Source organism: Teleopsis dalmanni, chromosome 2, assembly GCF_002237135.1.
Source record: "Teleopsis dalmanni isolate 2A chromosome 2, ASM223713v2, whole genome shotgun sequence".
Lineage (NCBI taxonomy): Eukaryota > Metazoa > Arthropoda > Insecta > Diptera > Diopsidae > Teleopsis > Teleopsis dalmanni.
This window is the reverse complement of record NC_051847.1, coordinates 144,433,966-144,452,299: the sequence shown is the minus strand read 5'-3', so window position 1 is coordinate 144,452,299 and position 18,334 is coordinate 144,433,966. Positions and strand designations below refer to the sequence as shown.

General features: G+C 22.5%; 1 protein-coding gene across 4 annotated transcripts in view; it reads right to left on the bottom strand.

Moving 5' to 3' along the window:
* The window catches only part of LOC119677503 (nuclear receptor coactivator 7-like), a 116,248-nt gene extending 100,438 nt beyond the window's left edge, over positions 1-15,810 (bottom strand). For all 4 annotated transcript variants that reach the window (XM_038088871.1, XM_038088872.1, XM_038088873.1 and 1 more), the window contains exon 1: positions 15,727-15,810. The gene's annotated coding sequence lies outside the window, so the exon portion shown is untranslated. The remainder of the gene's footprint in view (positions 1-15,726) is intronic.
* Between the last annotated feature and the right edge of the window lie 2,524 nt (positions 15,811-18,334).

Here is an 18,334-nt window from a genome sequence, read left to right as displayed (position 1 = left end):
ATACAAATAAAGATTCAGAACTTATTTTACATTTAAATCGAAGAAGATTGAGATTATGAAATCACTTATAAAAAAGCATTCTTATAATTGTAAAGTCACAAAGTCAATATTTCCAAAACTGACAATGGGGGTACTGGGCATTACTCAACTGTATAACTGAAGTGTTGATAAATCACTTCGTTTGACAATTTGATTGCTTCATATAAATTCAAATAAAATTTTTTTATTTTATTTTTGTAATTAATAAACTTGCTTTGTTCTTTCTCACAGCTTGTGATTTGCATTCTTTATTTCAAATTTATTTTTAAAAAATATTATCAATATTATGTAATTATGCTGATATAAAAAAATTTGGAAGCGGTACATTCAGCATTGTAATAAAAATTTTTTTGCATATTGGACTTTTCTCTATAATTTTTTTCAAAAAATTTTTTAAAAATATAAAGTCAAATCCATACACAATAAAGTAAGGCTGACATTTTTAAATAATATGTAAATTCAAATTATGTTATCTTTAATTACAATAATTAATAATCGAAATATTTCATTATATAGGTTAAGTATCTTATTGCATATTTCTAATATTACTATATGGGTACATAAATAAACAAATAAGTAATGTGAAATAATCGAGCCACCATTGCAAGAAAATCGAAACTGCATTGTGTACTAGTATCGACAATATATGCAGAGTATGAAGTAATTTTACACTTGAAAAAATTAATACATTTTTTTATGTCATTGAACTTGGGTATCTATCAAGCTATCAGTCAGACTAGGTATGATCAATGCTTTTTGGATTTAACTTTATTAATAATTATTTTTTATACAATATACGATTTTGTTATTATATATTGCGGTTCATATGTGCGGTCATTATCGCTATTGTCAGTCATGTTTCAAGTATCGAATAACAATAATAAAATTAATTTTCTTTTATTTTAGAAAAAAAAAACAATTACAAAATGTAATTTTATGTTTAATATATAGTCTATAATTTTATTTCTCAATAAATTTAATACTTTCAATACTTATTTCACAAGTATAATGAAAGATTTCAAAAATGATTTTTATAAGCATTACTTTGGAAGATACTATTTTAGAAACAAATACATTATAATTATAAAAATATTATTATAATAGTATTATAAAAAATATAATATAATACAAATTTTTAGAATGTAAAAAATTATAAATTTGTAATCTTTATTTTTTCATCTGTTTTTAAATCTTATATTAAAAAACAAATTGATTACAAAAAGCTTAAAAAACAGGTTAGAGTATTAAATTGATTGGTAAGTACAAAATCATTAATTACAAAAATTATTTTTGGAAAAAAATATTTAATTATAGAAGGAAGCAGTAAAAAATTTTTATTGAAATTAAAATTATTGAGGTGTAATCAAATTCTTCTTATTAAAAAATAATTATATTTTTTTTATATAGGTTAAATACTTTTTTCATTATATTTAAATCTAAATATAATTAATTTGATGTACGAAATAAATCAATTTGGCTGTGTTACTAGTAGTGGAATCATATCAAGTTTATTTTTTTTTTAGAACATTTTTATATGTTTAAAACACAACATTTTTATAGAAAATTATAATAATAAAAATTTGAACTGTATTAATTATATAATTATCTTGATCCAATATTAATTATTGTAAAAAACTTTTACTGAATTTTTGCGAACTAATTTTATGAATTGGTTTCTACTATCAAATTATCTCATTCTATTTAAATTATTTTCTATGGCTGATTAACGCACATAAGCCAGTGGCTTTGAAATACTTGTAGATCAAGATTTGCAGATATACAAACTTAGCTATTCGTAATGTTATCAAGAGTTAGATACATGTACCAACTCTATGTACCTATAATCTGATTGTTTTTAGTGCCTTACTAAATTTCATAAAAATGTACTATTAAGATTTTTGAAAAAAATAATTAAAATTTTATTGATAATAATACATGCATTGGCGCTCCTAATTGCAGATTAAATTGAATTAAATTTTTTTAGCACTCGTTGTATATTAATAAAACGCACCTATCTATTAATAATACTGTTTTAATTATAAGAATGCTAAAATTATAATATTAACTTTGGTAAGTATTTTAAATCTAGTGCAAATCTAGTAGATATTACATACATAGTAGATATGTATATGTGTGTAAGGTATATGATATTATTATTAGATTTGAGATGTCAAAGGTTAAGGTAGCTACAACGGATTTTTTTATCTAACCAGTGCCTTTAGAGGGAAGTAAGGATACTTTTTTAATATAAACGCAAAAAAAAATTACTAATTTTTTTTTAGGGCGAAGGGTCTAGTAATCCAGTTTCTCATTCTTAGTTAACCTTAAAATTAATTTTAGTTAAATTTATATTTAACTCACAAATAAATAAATGAATAAATTATTAATTTTTAATTCACTACAAATACAAATCTTAAAATATATTTTACATATATCATTAATTGAAATATAATCCTTTAAGTTTTGAAAAAAATATAAGAAGAAATCAAATAACTGTCTAGTATTTTTTTATGTTTTTTTTTTTTTTGGAACTGAGTTAAAAAGTAAATTTATGGGTCGCATATGCACTTTATACTAAATTTTAAAATTTATGGTACTAGAAAATAAATAAAATCCAAATGATTCCAACTTAATTAAATGCTGAATTTATTTAAGAATATAAAAATAATTTTTATTATTAATAATTTGGTTTTAATTTTACATATATGTACACCAAATTAAAACTATTTTATATGCGCGACATCATATTTTTAATAAAAATTCTTACGCCAACATGATTTGCAAACAAATTGACTATGAAATAAAATTAGTAAAATAAAAAATTTATGAACACTAAAATTTATGCATAATTTAAAAAAATAATGAAAAAAATATGAAAAAATATATAAAAAAAACAAAATAATTCTAATAATTTGTTGCATTGAACTTCCAAAATTGTATGAGAGAATATAATAATAATTTCTTTTTTATTTTACTTAAATTTTTTTTAAATAAATTACTGAATTTTTATTCATTCTTATTTGGATTTTTTAATTGTCTTACAGCTTTTTATTACAAATATTCTTTTTAAAAAAACCATTAGATTAAATTTAAATAAATTAATCCCATATACAAATAATGACTAAGCAAGAAAACTTAAATATTTTTAATCGCATTAACGAACTCGAAAAATATTTTGAAAATAAAAAATAATGGTGTAAGTCATTTTAATGTTTAATGTTTGAACTTTAAAATTCAAAAAAAATTTCTAGACAATAATTATTTTAAGCATATGTTCTGATTTAAAATTAAACAATATTAAGTTTCCTATAGAGTCAAATTTTTGGTCATGTTTAGATAAAAATTTTTTATTAATTATATTTATTTATTTATTATAAAATAATTAATTAATTAATTAATTAATAGTCACTTCCGTTAGAAAAATATGACGATAAATAACAACTTATATTTACAAAATATTTTAGTCTCGTCACTACGAATCTTGGAGTAACATTAGCATGACTTTCTCAGTACTACGTCCCTAGATTATGTTCTATACATGAGAAAGCTATATATATTTGTATACAACAAATACAAAGTCTACAAACAGAATAATATTGAAATTTAACAATTAAAAATAAAAATACAATTAATTAATTCAATTATTCTACAAATGGTTTATGTAGAATAACCTTTCATAGCCAATTAACTAAAACTCCAGAAAAATGTGCGAACATAAAAGTCAAGTAAGACTTTGATTCAGTTGATTAATAAACACTGACTCTGAGTTTCAAATTTGGTAGGGCACGAGTTCGACCCTTGATACTTACAGTCTCAAAAAACTATTTACGAATAATTAAATACAAGAACTATTTTGTGCTGTATGGTCAGCCAAAAATTTAATTAATTGAAATAATATAAAATGAATTTTTGTTGTTGTAGTTCACTTCTGATCGAAAAACCTCTTTATTTAATAATTATAATTATTTCATTTATATAAGATTAATCCAAAAATTAAGATATCTATGCTTTATGTAAAATGATAAGAATTTATTATATTTTAAACTGCGTAAATATTGTATGTTATAATAATTTATGAGCAAAATTTTACAGTATATAACAAACATCTAATATACACACATAAAGTATTAAAATTGTTATTTCATTTCTATGATAAAATAAATAATGACGGAAGTAAATCTATTAAAATTATCAAAACAATAAGAAACTGGTTCCATAAAAAGTACTCAACCTAATCAAGTAGTAAAATTTGATATTTTATATGACAATAAATACCTATCTTTACTCTAAAATTATTTTACACTTGAACAGTATATTTAACATTTGTAATAATTGTTTATTGTAATTAAAGAAAACAACAATCTTTAAGAATACATAATATTTATTTTTTTATTATATTATAATATTTGCACGAGTTACCGGTTGTTGATAAATATGTTCACTGTAATCATTTTTGTATATATAAAATAAAAATAGTAAAAATAACAAAATGAATTCAAGTCATATCAGTTGGTATCATATTTAACTTGTTCAACTTGTTTTATCATAAAAATGTATATTGGTAACAGAAATTGACAACTTAACTGACCTAAGTTCTGCACCTTAATTGCAAACAAGAGTTTACCTTATTATTGTCATTTATTCAAGCAGATCATATTTATCGTAAGGTATGTATAAATATTTTTACGCGGATATGATTGTATATGGGTGCAGTAAAATAAGAATTTTTTTATAATTATAATTATAACAAATTATCTACAAGATTTTTGCAATAACACCTACAAATCATTAGCATTTTGAGTTATGTAGTATAGTTTGTGCAATTTAAATTTTATTTAAATGTAGAAAAGTACTATAAAATAGTAAACTCATGACGCATTATGTACTGGTTCTGAAGTAAGTTCAAATAGTAATATAGATATAGTTAAAATGCTTTTTTTTATGCCACATCTTAATATATTTTAAAGGAATTTCTGTAATAATCAATCAGTTAAGATATTAATTTTATTAGTTATTTAAATTGCTGATGTAAAAGTAACAAGTTTTGCTTAATCTATCAAATTAAAAGGATAAGTACTTCGTTATAAAATAGTTTATTTTATTATTTATAATAAGCAATAGTTTATTTATTCTGCTATGTTTAGTATTTGCTGTCTATGATAGCAACAAAATTAATAATTTATTATGATTAGTTAGTTTATGTTTTATACTGACAAATATTATATCATTCATAAAATATTTTTCATTGCTTAATTAGTATATTGTGTAACTTAGAACAAGTTTTAATTAATCCTAATATGCACTGAAATACACTTATTTATAATATTTTAAAATAAACTACAGTTGTGGCGTATGAGTGTTTTTTATACAAATATTTCTCTTATATATCATATTTTAGATTGATAACTTTAAGGTTGCGTTGTATGTTTATACTTGATTGTATTTATTTTTATTTTCCTTAATTTAATCAAGTTATAAGAACAGTTTTTATGTTAATGCAAGCTATGGTATCATAAATATTGAAAAATTTATTTCTGATTTAGTTCATGCAACAAAGATCAATAGGAATGTACTCTGGTAGAAGGACTAGAACAATCTATATCAAATATATTGCTCATCTATTTAGCACTTAACAAAAAGCAAAATTTAAAACTGCTTATTGAATTAATTTAGACTAACATTTCACAATAAAAGACAAATAAACATATAAGCCTTCAAATATGGTAATAATATCACTTGAGGTATGAAGTAATGAGTTAACGTAGCTAGTTGAAAAAAATAATACCTAAAGTTATTAAAAATTACGGCCACATATGTCCTGTTAGAATGCCCTGCGCTAATGCACATACGGAATAGGCTCCTGGGAATATATATTCTTACGGAAGAAGCAATAAAATTCTGTAAAGTAGATTCTATACTACTTTTTATTGACGCAACAGGGCTTTGAGAACTACTCTAAACTCAGAAACGGTCACCTAACAATAATAATACATTAAACATTAAAAATTAAATGTTTTAATTATTTTTAAAACATTAAAAATTAAAATAAAAAACAAAAATATGTATTCAAATGAAGCGTATATCTTTTATATATGTATATGTGTATATACAAAATAATAAAATTATAAACATCTTAACAATATTTAATTGTTATGCAAATAAAGTACTACAGCTATTTGAGTTGGAACAAACCGTAGAATATAACACTTTATAAAAAATAACACCTATTATGTACGTATTTATAATTTTTTAAATAACTTTTGGTAATTTGTATACAGTATGAAACATACTATTTGAATTTGACACTCTTACTTATTATAGCAATATTTTCCATTCACTTGTTTTCATCAATTTATTTACAAATTATACGGCAGTATTCACACAAATTGTGTTTTTATTATGTTTTTTTTGGAGATCTGTCCAAATTTACAAAACTCATAAAGAGTTCATAACATTTAAAAGTCAATAACAAGTAATATCAATATTAATTTTCTGTTAACAATTAATATTAACTTCTTTAATCAATATTTTGACATAATTGTGCGAATATATAAAATAATAAACATATATATAATGTATAAATAAATAAAAAATTTCAACTCACAGCTTAAAAACTGAACGTAGCTAAAATATAATTGCAAAGAAATAAAAATTAAATCTTGCAAAATTAATAAATTAAAAATATTTAAAATGTTAACAGAAAATGTTTTGAAGAAAAAGAATGCAAAAATTCATTGAAAATAGAATCTAAAATTTAAAACGTATGTCTCGTCTGCTTTATTAGAATTAACAAACAGACTAGACAGAAAATTGCAAAAAGTGTGACATTAAAACAAAATGAAAATTACGAAATTAAATGAAATTGAAAAATATTTTTAAAGAGAATATACAAAATATATATACAAAAATATTAATTTGAAATTTATTTATTTAATATTATTTTTAATAATTTTCAAAAATGTGTCAAATACCAAGAATTTTTAAAATATGGTAAATGTAGAAAATTAATGAAAAAGAACAATGTAAATAATTTATAATAAAAAAAACTATTATATTTATGTAGTAGATAGAGAATCAAAGAAAAATATGAAATCTTTAATATATTAACAATTTTGATAAAATAAATGTTTTAAAATTATGCTATATATTTATTTCAATGTTTAAATAATAAAAGGAAACGGAAAATAATCATAAAGCAAAAATGAAGAGTTTGGTTCATTATTACATTTAATGGAGGAAATTGGACTCGAAGAAACAATTAAGAATACCCAACAAATTTCTAGCACGCTGTGTAAAATTCTTCAACCTAACAATTTTAAATACAAAGAAATAATTTTTATCAAAAATTATTAAATATTATTTATTTTGTGACCAAACGATTCCAATAAATCTAAAAAAAATACATTCATCAAAATTTATTTGAAAGTTTCTGATATCAGAACATTATCAGGAAATAAATATTTAAACAATTTGATCTAAACTCTAAAGAGTTTAAAAATATAAAATATTTAATACTTTTATTTGTGACCAAAAAAAATTATTATAATAATTTAATAACGGGCTAATTGTTCAAATTTAAATAGAAACAAAAAACACTATAATTTATTATTTATATTTAAAAAAAGTTTATATTTTATTAAAAATAATTGTTCCAGTATTTCGACTGTTTTCGACAGTCATCTTCAGGGAAACTGAAGTATTATAAAATTAAAAAATAAATATTGCTTAACATATCTACTCAGAATTAAATATAATAAAATATTTTCGAAACATTTAACGAATTTAATTTATTATGACATTAATTAAAAATAAAAAATTACAACAACACTGTGTAAAAATTACCAAAATAAAAATTAATCAAGAAAATAATTAATTTTATTTAGAAATAAAATTAGGATAATATGGTAAACACAAAAAACAAATTTTATATATATTAATAAAACGTCACATGAAAAATATTGTTAAAACATTAAAATATTTAAAAAAATAATAAGTAAAAAGGATTTCAAAAATTGTAAAATAAAAAAAATAAAATATAGAATAAAAATACAAAAAATTTAATTAATAAAAAAATTAAAATTTTTCATTTTTTTAATATATGGTCTTACTTATGTCTACATATAAGTAGAAAAAAGTTTTAATGAAACTTATAGGCACAGATAAAAAATAATGTATTAAAACTTACAAACCTACGCTCTCTTTATCATGACTAAATGAAATTATTTTAACCGGCTTATATAAAATACATATACTATGTATATTCATATAATAAATACTCAGATTAATACTATAAGCTCACAATTTCATTGTTGAAACAGCATTTATCAATATGTAAATTTCGTAAGAAAAAAATTGTTAAAGCGGAAAAAACCTTAATAACATGGCTCGCAGCATCATAATGGATACATTAAAGATTGCAACTACGTAAACAACAGGCAGGAAGATACTCGTACTTTTAGTAAAAAATAAAGGCTTTCTTATTTAAATGAAATCAATTTAAACTTTAAAAGAATTAAATGTCGTAAAAAATAAGTAAATAAGTAAATAACGTAGCAGAATGGCTATTAAAATACGTGAGTTATTTCCGTAATTGTTCAATGCAAATTTAATAAATCAAGTAAGTAAAAATAAATAAAAGTTAAGCAAATATTAAAAAGTACTGTGGAAGAGTACTGTGGGTGGAATTTACTGTTTAGGAAATTCAGTTGCAAACACAGAAGTAGGTTAAGTTGCTTGAAGTATTTTGTAATTTACTTGAACTTAAGCTAAGCATAATTTTTTTTTATTAATAAAATGATTTACTTCTTCATTTAAGGATTTGGTAAAAATAACAAAATATTATCTACAAAGCCAATCAACACATATCTTAATAATGAAGCTATGAGAACTGTATATGGTTTATATGATGCAATTGAGTTTAAAAATATGATAGATAAATAAATATACAAAAATTTAAACAGTTGTGTTTTAATAAAATTAAAAAAGATTTAATATAATAAGAAAAATTTTCATACGATCCCAATTCTGTTGCGACATAACGAAATTAAAATAAATTAATTCAAAGGGAAATTCAGTTGAACTACAATCGCTTTACTAGCTTTTAAATTTTTCACATCAAAGCCCAGTACGGTACAAAGAACCTAAATGAGTCATTTTAGCCATTCATCAATGCATTCACTATATTTAAGTTTTTTGCACATGCGCTTCGAAAACCGAATGATTTTCATACAACTTGTGAATAAATAAGAAAATCAAAAACATATGAAAGTTCACGCAAGGGAATAATTTCCTGATAAAATTTTTTTTTTTTGCGTTATTTTGCAACATACAATGCCACACTTAGTCCTGTGAGCTGTGGAAATATCAGGTACTCTACATAATAGACCAAAAAAATTTAACAGAATATTTTTAAAAACTCATAAAAAAATCCAAGACAGGAACTTACTGGTGAAATTATTGTTAGTTTCTTATTTTACTTTGCAATATGTTTAAATAATCTCATATGTGTAGAGAAGAGTATAGACGGGAAACAAAATGGAATCTCTTATTTCGCCGATGTTCTACGTACACAAGCAAAGCATGGCCGGTCGAGTCTATGTAATTTTTGCGGGATTCATTTTACCTAGCTATATTTATATAAAAGACTTTAAAGTACACAAGAAGACTGCTATAATGATAAAAGAAATGTTGGTTTTGTTACGGCACCCGAGATCACTTCCACATCGACTCTCTTCTTGACAACGACAATAAAGACAATGCTGGTCTATGAGATACTTCCGCAACCCATTCAACATAATTATAGTAAAATATGTGTTCGTACGATACCCGCAACTATCATAACGAAAAAGACTATGCTGGTTACTAATATCAGCAGAATGGTGTTTTCCTTAGGGGTCCTCCGGATTTCCATAACAATGAACAGAATACTGGGTATTTATATGAGCAGATATATAAAATATAATGTATTATATATGTAAATATAATATACAACATATATTTGCAGCATTAAATAACTTTTATAAAAAAATTTTCAATCTAAGATTAAAACTTTCAATCTGTTGAAAACATATGCTTAACCAAATGTGTAGCGCTTTGTTGAAAAAAAATTTATTTATATTGAGACTCGCTGGCGCTAAGACTAACACCATTGAATAATATATATCTTTTTTCAATGGATGATGATACTATAGTACCTGAACTTGAATTATTAATACTTAGTTTTTTTTTTTTATTTTAATATTTAAATATTCAAATTAAATTTGTATTTTTAATTTATTTTATTTTGTTTTTATTTTCTTTCGCTTTGTTTTGTTTTCGATATTTTAAAGCACTTTTCTACCAACCCACGGCTTGTTTCTTGTCTGACACAAATCCACTTTAAATATGTAAATAAAAAAAATGTTTAAAAATATATACATAACATTTTTTTTTTTTGTTTTAAAAAAATATATACGTATTAATTAAATTCAATAATATAAATAATATTAAAATATAAAAAATCTAATTGAGAATAGATATATATAGAAATAGATTTATTTAGCTTGGAAGTTTTATTTTATGACTTGTTTTTTTTGAAAAATGATTGGTCATAGTAAAAATGCAAAAATTTAAATTTTCTGTTTTTTATGGAGAAGTATGAAAATTATTATGGGAGGAAGAGTTTCTTACTGTTATTAATAAAATTAATATTATAATATTCTTAGAAATGTTTCAACTGTGTTGTTTTAATATAAACAAAATTCAATTCACAAACAAATTTTTTTGTGTACTTTTAACAAAAATTTTGTATTAGAAGTTTATATACACAACAGATGCTCATCGAATAGCACACATTGAGGTTGTATTAGACTTATGCAGTCCTCTAGTTTATATAACGTACTGCATTGTACTGCATCATACAACACACTACTGTTTTTTAGTAAGCAACGAATTAACTTTAGTGTAGTTAGCAGGTAATATAGTTTATCCTTGATTATATTATTCTACTCGAGTTGTCTCTTGAAGTTGAAGTTACTTCTTTTATTATTAGTTATGCATACAACTAGCACAGAATAGGATATATCTGTACTATTTTTTTGACTCCAATTGATCATATATAAAATTAGTATATTTGATACACTATATAAAATATATTTTTAAGTCGAATGACTTAAAATAACTTGCCTCTTTTACAATTAGTTATGCATTTGATTAGGGTTTAATAAGTTATATAAGTGCTATTTATTTGATTCCAATTGGTTTATATATATTGTGTATATTTTATACATTATTATTATTATTGTTAGGAAATGTGGTACTGCGACCGTCGGGTCTATGGTGCCTCCTTCTGGGTTTAGAGTAGGTCTTTAAGCCCTGTTGTGTCAATAAAAAGTAGTATAGAACCTACTTTACAGAGTTTTATTGCCTCTTCCGTAGGAATATACATTCCTAGGAGCCTATTCCGTGTGTGCATTAGCGCAGGGCATTTTGTACATTTAATAAAATATATTTTTAAGTCTAATGAAATATAATTGCTAAAAATTTAATTTAAACAGTAAAAATATTTATTAAGTTATAAACAGATTTAATATTTTTATTTAAACTTACTAATAGACACGATTGCACAAACATCTTCGATATCAAAACATATTGTTCCTTTGTATAGGAACAAGTTCTGTGGAATTCTGTGGAATTCAAGCACAAAAATCATTAAAACAGATTGCAGACTGCAGGTGATCTAAAGTAAATATGTTTTCTATAAACAATAATGTTTAAGCTTACAAGAATAAACAATAGTTTAGTTTATGTAATAGTTCTGAAAAGAATATTGCAAGTGAAATGGTTACTTATATATAATAAACAAAAATGACAGACCTAAAATCTTAAAAAATTCAAACTTATTTAGCCAACTAAGTTCACTTTGTGTGTTAACACGCAAGTCAATGATTTAAATTTTACAGGGTTTCATTTATAAAGCTTGTAGTCCAAATATCTATGTAGATATTAAATCCACTTATATTATATTATATAAATACTTATATTATATCAACTTAAGTTATCATGTCTGGAATAAGAATGAACGGGGTTCCTCCCAACGGAGCGGAGCACTGCAACTGCCATTTGATTGATCTTTTGTGTGGAATACATTATTGTGAAATTTTTTTTGTGAACTTCTTGAAAAAAGTGAATCTCAAGAAACCTTACATACATTCCCAAAAATCATGTACTCAAGCATATATGAAGTAGTTGCAATTTGCCAAAAAAAATACTTTCATTAATAATTTAATTATGCTTAATTTTTAAACCTTTTTCGATATTAGTTAATGACGGTTCCAATACAGAATTAAATTAGACATATGTCATAATGTGGTGAACATATTTCAATACTTTTTCAATAAACATAACATTGTTTACTCGTATATGTGAAATTAACAAATTTTGAATACAATATATATATTGAAATATTATGATTGTACAGTCAAATATTTTTAAATGGATATAAAAACATAAAATATGTTGCAAAAACTTACAAAATAATAAATAATAAGAAAAATGGAAACTTCAAAGCCATATATGAACTTTAATTATGTTGATGACCTTTAAGCTTGAATTAAAAAAAATCTTAATCTTAACACTATGAGAATTCCAACGAATATATCTACATATACATATTTTTTTACTTTTTAGTCAAGAACAAACTATAATTTTAGCGGTTTTTAAAAGTATTATCTACAAATTTAAGAAAATAAATAAAATAAAATAAAACATTGTGAACAATTTTGCATCAACAAGGCAGATATACAAAACTTCAAGAAGTAGACACTTGTACAATATATTTTTATTTATTTAATTTATTTTTTGTTTTGTAATAATTTTTGGCACCCAACGATAAATTATTTTTACAAACTTATATACAAATATAATATATATGGTGTATGCACATTTAAAAAATATTTAGTATATATTTTGTGGACAGATAAATATGCATTTATCTTAACTAAAAACGAGCGACTATTTTTGAAAACTATAAAAACGGAAACGCAATAAAACTGAATAAAGATACATTAAACATAATTTTATGCAGTTTATAAAATTTTCAAAACAAAACAATATAAAAATTTAAAAGGGAAAGTGAAGGTCTACATTAAGACCGAAAAGTTTTCGGAAATTCTCATTTAAAATTCGCGCGCTGTATATTTTTCGATATTTTAAGTTTATGTAGTTTGGCAGCACTGTCCTTAATTACTATGCCAAAAATGAGCGCGATCTGTCAGACAGTTCGTTTACGGCAGCTGTTGAAACCAGTTCACCTCAGTAGGGCGTTGCGAAAAAAACAATGGAAAAAAATATTGAACAAAGAGTTTGCATCAAATTTTGTGTTTCGAACGAAATTTCGTGTGCAGAATCGTTGCGAATGCTACAAAAGGCTTATGGGGAATCAGTTTTATCGAAAACTCAAGTTTATGAGTGGTACAAAGCCTTCCAGGACGGTCGTACGACCGTCGAAGACATTTCGCAACGCACTACTGAGGTGAACTGGTTTCAACAGCTGCCGTAAACGAACTGTCTGACAGATCGAGCTCATTTTTGGCATAGTAATTAAGGACAGTGCTGCCAAACTACATAAACTTAAAATATCGAAAAATATACAGCGCGCGAATTTTAAATGAGAATTTCCGAAAACTTTTCAGTCTTAATGTATATTTGTTTTTATACATGAAAAACAAATATGTAATAAGAAATAATATTATGAGCATTTAAAAATATTGAAGAAAATATATGTAGAAAATATTATATACATACTACACAATATATGTGTGCTTATTTTCAGTATTTAATTTTTTATATTTTCTTTCATTTTTAAAACATTATTTTTTATTTTACACTAAATTTGCTGACTTAAAAAAATAATAAATATAAAATATAAAAATTTTATACTTTCAAAAAAACCCATAATAAAAAAAAATAGTTAACTGCATCAGCAATATAAAATAGGTAAAAGAATATAAACTTAAGCAAGATTAAAAAACTTTATATGAAACAAAGGAAATGAATCATTGGAATCATAAACTGATTTTTTTGCAAATTGTTTAATAAAAATATTTAATAAATGATTATAACCTATGAGTATTGTTAAATACCTGCTAGAGTGAACATATATATATTTTGACATGACATATGTTGTGTAAATTTTATATATTTATTGGTCTATTTTTAATTACATATTATGATCGGATATAGTTTTAACCCGTCTAAATTTTATACAGTTATACAAGGACGAAGAGACCTATATAGATAATTAAGATCAACTCAATAATCTAACTTAATATAACTTATTATGCCGTTTTAAGTAAGAATTTATAACTGAAATATTATAGTTCATAGAACAAAAAAAAGTTTCAAAATAGTATTAAAGAAATAATTGAGAAAAAAATATAAAATATGAATCAATAATAAATAAACTTGATTGACTATATAAATTATATTTGCCTATGTAGTATTTACAACTATTTTTATTTATATTACCCATTCCACATTAAATTCGAAAAATGTAAATAAAATTAGTCAAAATATTATATATGGCTTTGGGTCTGTTGGTTTATTAACACTGACACTAAGCTTCAAATTTTGCCAGGCCACGAGTTCAACTCTTGGTACTTGCAGTCTTAAAAAAATTATTTATGAATAATTATATATAAGAAATAATTCCAAGACCACTGATGATGGGTGTTTGGCAATACTCGAAACAGCTGTATCGAATTCAATACTCGAAACAGTCGAAAATTCAATTAATTACAAATAATGAAAAAATTTTTGTTGTTGCAATTTTACTCCTGTTCGATAAAACTACTGTTCTCTATTGAAAGCAATTAAGTTTCTTTAGCCAAAAAGAGGTTTTAAAAATCAATTTAATTAATCAAAATGTTTATAATGAAGTTAAAAAGATGTCGGAAACGTTTCAATAATAGTAATTGTATCATCTATTACTTTTTAATACATATCAATCTGTTAAGTAATGAATATGGTAAATACTATTTGGGATACGCTACTAGTACATCTAAGTCAAAATATCGGGGGGATATTACTTTAAATTAGTATGCTTCTAATAAACTGAATAAACACGATTACGTTTCATATTTGCAACATGTACTGTGTGCACACAAAAAGCAAACTCACCGATAAGAACTAAAGAATAGATGAACAACTCGGATTTTAAACAAATAACTGGGATTGGCATTAGATATTGATACTAGAAATAAGTCTATTACTGTTATAAATAGTTATAATAAATACTGTTATAATAACTGTTATAATAAATATTATAAATAGTTTCCCATCGTTTTTTAAGAGCTTATAAAATTATAATAGGTCATTAAAAATATTATTATTTTAATTTATGCATAATATATATGCATTATACATAAAAATATTTTCTTTTTGTTGATTATTTTATCTCATAATATTATATTTTTATATCCTATTATATTTATTACTCCAAATCGTGATAAATTTTGGTTTTTAATATCTTAGCATATATATTTCTTATTATTTTTTTTATTTGATCAATAAAGTGTTCATTATATCCATATATATATTCATATATGTTACCATATGTATATATAATTATAATTTCACAAAAAAAGCAACTTTCGAATTTCTTATATGAACGTAGATTTATTAACACACTTATTTGTGTCATTGACTTACCCTTTTAATTTATGTGATTAGCTCGTACAATATATAGTAATAGTTTAATAATCATTTAATATTTTTATCACAAAATTTTTTTAATTTAAATTAAGTCACATTTCAATATCAATTTATATAACAGCACTTTTTTTCGGAAAAATGCAAAATGGCACGAAATTTATTACAGAAAGATTTAAGTTTGCTTTTATTCGTTAATTAGATTTTAAATAATATTTGTTGATTTTAATATATACTTTTAGTTCAAAACTTTTCAACACTGTAAATAATTAAGAAGTTTTATATTAATAATTTTTTTGTTTTAAATGTTAAACGTAAGTTACCGTTAAATAAAAATAGAGTTACATGTTAAAAAATTAAAAAATGTTTAATTATGTTGTTTTCTAATTATTATTTTTAATAGGTTTTATTCCTTTTTTTGATTTCAAACTAATGTAGATAGACATGCATTTTTAATTTTTCATTATATGATTTTTTATAACTTCACCATATAAGCTGAAATCAAATTTATTATTTAATAATGCTTGTTTCTTAAACAAAAAATATTTTTTTCAAATTTAAAAAAAAAAATTTTTTTTTGTTATTCATTTTATTTCTTTATTTGTTTGATTTTTTATATAATTTAAATAATAAATAAGCCTATTTTCCGCAATTTTCGTACGTATATTGATATATATGAATATTGTTGATTAAAAGATTTTTAGATTTTTTTAAGTTATTCTATTTTTATAAACTTAAAGTTATTAAATTTTTAATTACGTTTCCATAATATTTTTTTAATTAGAAACTATTAATATTATATAGTAATACTTTTATATTATATTATATAATATAATATAAAAAATATATATGAATTTTTTGTAAATGTTAATCGTATATAAATATCTTCATTCCAATTTTTTTTAATTATTAATTATTTTAAATTAACCTGATTTGAGAACTTAAGTATTTTTTTGTTTTCATTGAATTCTATTATTTGATTATTAAATTTAAAGCGTAAATTAGTATATTTTAATGCACAGATATTTAAAATTTAATTTAAATTAAATTTGTTTAATTTGCTTTAGTTTATTATACTAAGTTTTAATTATTTTAAGATGAAAATAAATTTGAAATAAAATTGAAATAGCTTTCTTTATTACTGTCTGATATTATTGGGATAGGGTGTCACAAAGATATTTAGCCAGAAACCGTATATATAAAGTTTTCGGAACTTATATTGGGGTAGGGTCACATAAATTTCAATATAAGTCTGATTAATTATTTATAGACAACTTAGATTTAAGGATACGAAGATTTGGATATTATTTTTGCCTATCTAATGAAATTAAGAAAAAATCAATCATATTTTAAAAATCGCACATATTTGTAGTCGGTCAAATAGTCTGACACTTAGAAGGATGCAGACAATAAATATAACTGATATAGTCATATTTACATTGACAAACGTTTTAGAAAAGGTTAATAATATATGCAATAATTAATTTTTTTAAATATATTAATAAAATTAATTAAATATTTTAAATTAATAATTAATTTTGTGCTGGGTCCTAAATTACTGTTGTAAACTTTTAATTATTATAATATATAATTATAATTATTTTATTATATTATAATTATAATTATGTCAAATAAAATAGATTTTTTAGAATAATATTGCAACGTGAATTTCGAAAATTATTTAAATAAAACTATTTTTATTATTTAAATTATACTTTTAAGTATAATATAATAAAAAATTTGATCATTTTGATAAGCTAGGGTCCTGATGATAAGCTGTTTCTATTGGCATGTCAATTATACCAGTTAATGCTTTTAAATTAGAAGAAAGTTTTAGGTGGGAGACTTAACTAAAACATCATTTTTGGTCTGAAAACTATATTTAGTAAAAAATATAATGGGAATAGAAATATTTTTGGCAGTAGATTGAAGTATTGCACTATTTTATATAAATCAACTGCATTAAAAATATACGTGGTAAACAAAGACTCTGAAAAAGAAAGGTTAGTGAGTTCAGATATGAAAAAGATGTTGCAATGAAGATTTTATTAACAAAATTATAGATCAAATTTTTGATGAAAATATATTATTGCAAATATTTAAAAACTTTTTGAAAATATACATTTTCCTCTAAATCATTTTTATGAGAAATTTAGAAAAAAAAAGATTCGTTGCCTTCACTTGTTTAAGATCTTTCATGAGCAATTCCCACAAAATGGCAGCAGATTTTAATAAAAAAAAGGGTTAAAATAGAAAATAATTTTTTTCTTAAAGACTTTTTCAAAGAAACTGAAGCAATCAAATATCAAACCCAAGCCCTTCTATATTTTATTTTATTAAAGTTTTATATAATTTAATTTTTTTAATTGAATTGTTTACTTAAAATTTATATTTTTTCCTCAGCATATAAAATTTTTTTTTATTTTTTTTTAATTTATTTCAATTAATTTTAATTAAAACAAACAAAAATATTCTTTTAAGGCGTTTCTCTGGTTGGCATGGCATTTTTTGATTTAATAAACAACACAATTTTTACAAACTAAAGTTACACACGTGATGAATTCATAGACTTGAATTTTAATTTACCAAAAAAGAAAATTAATTAAAT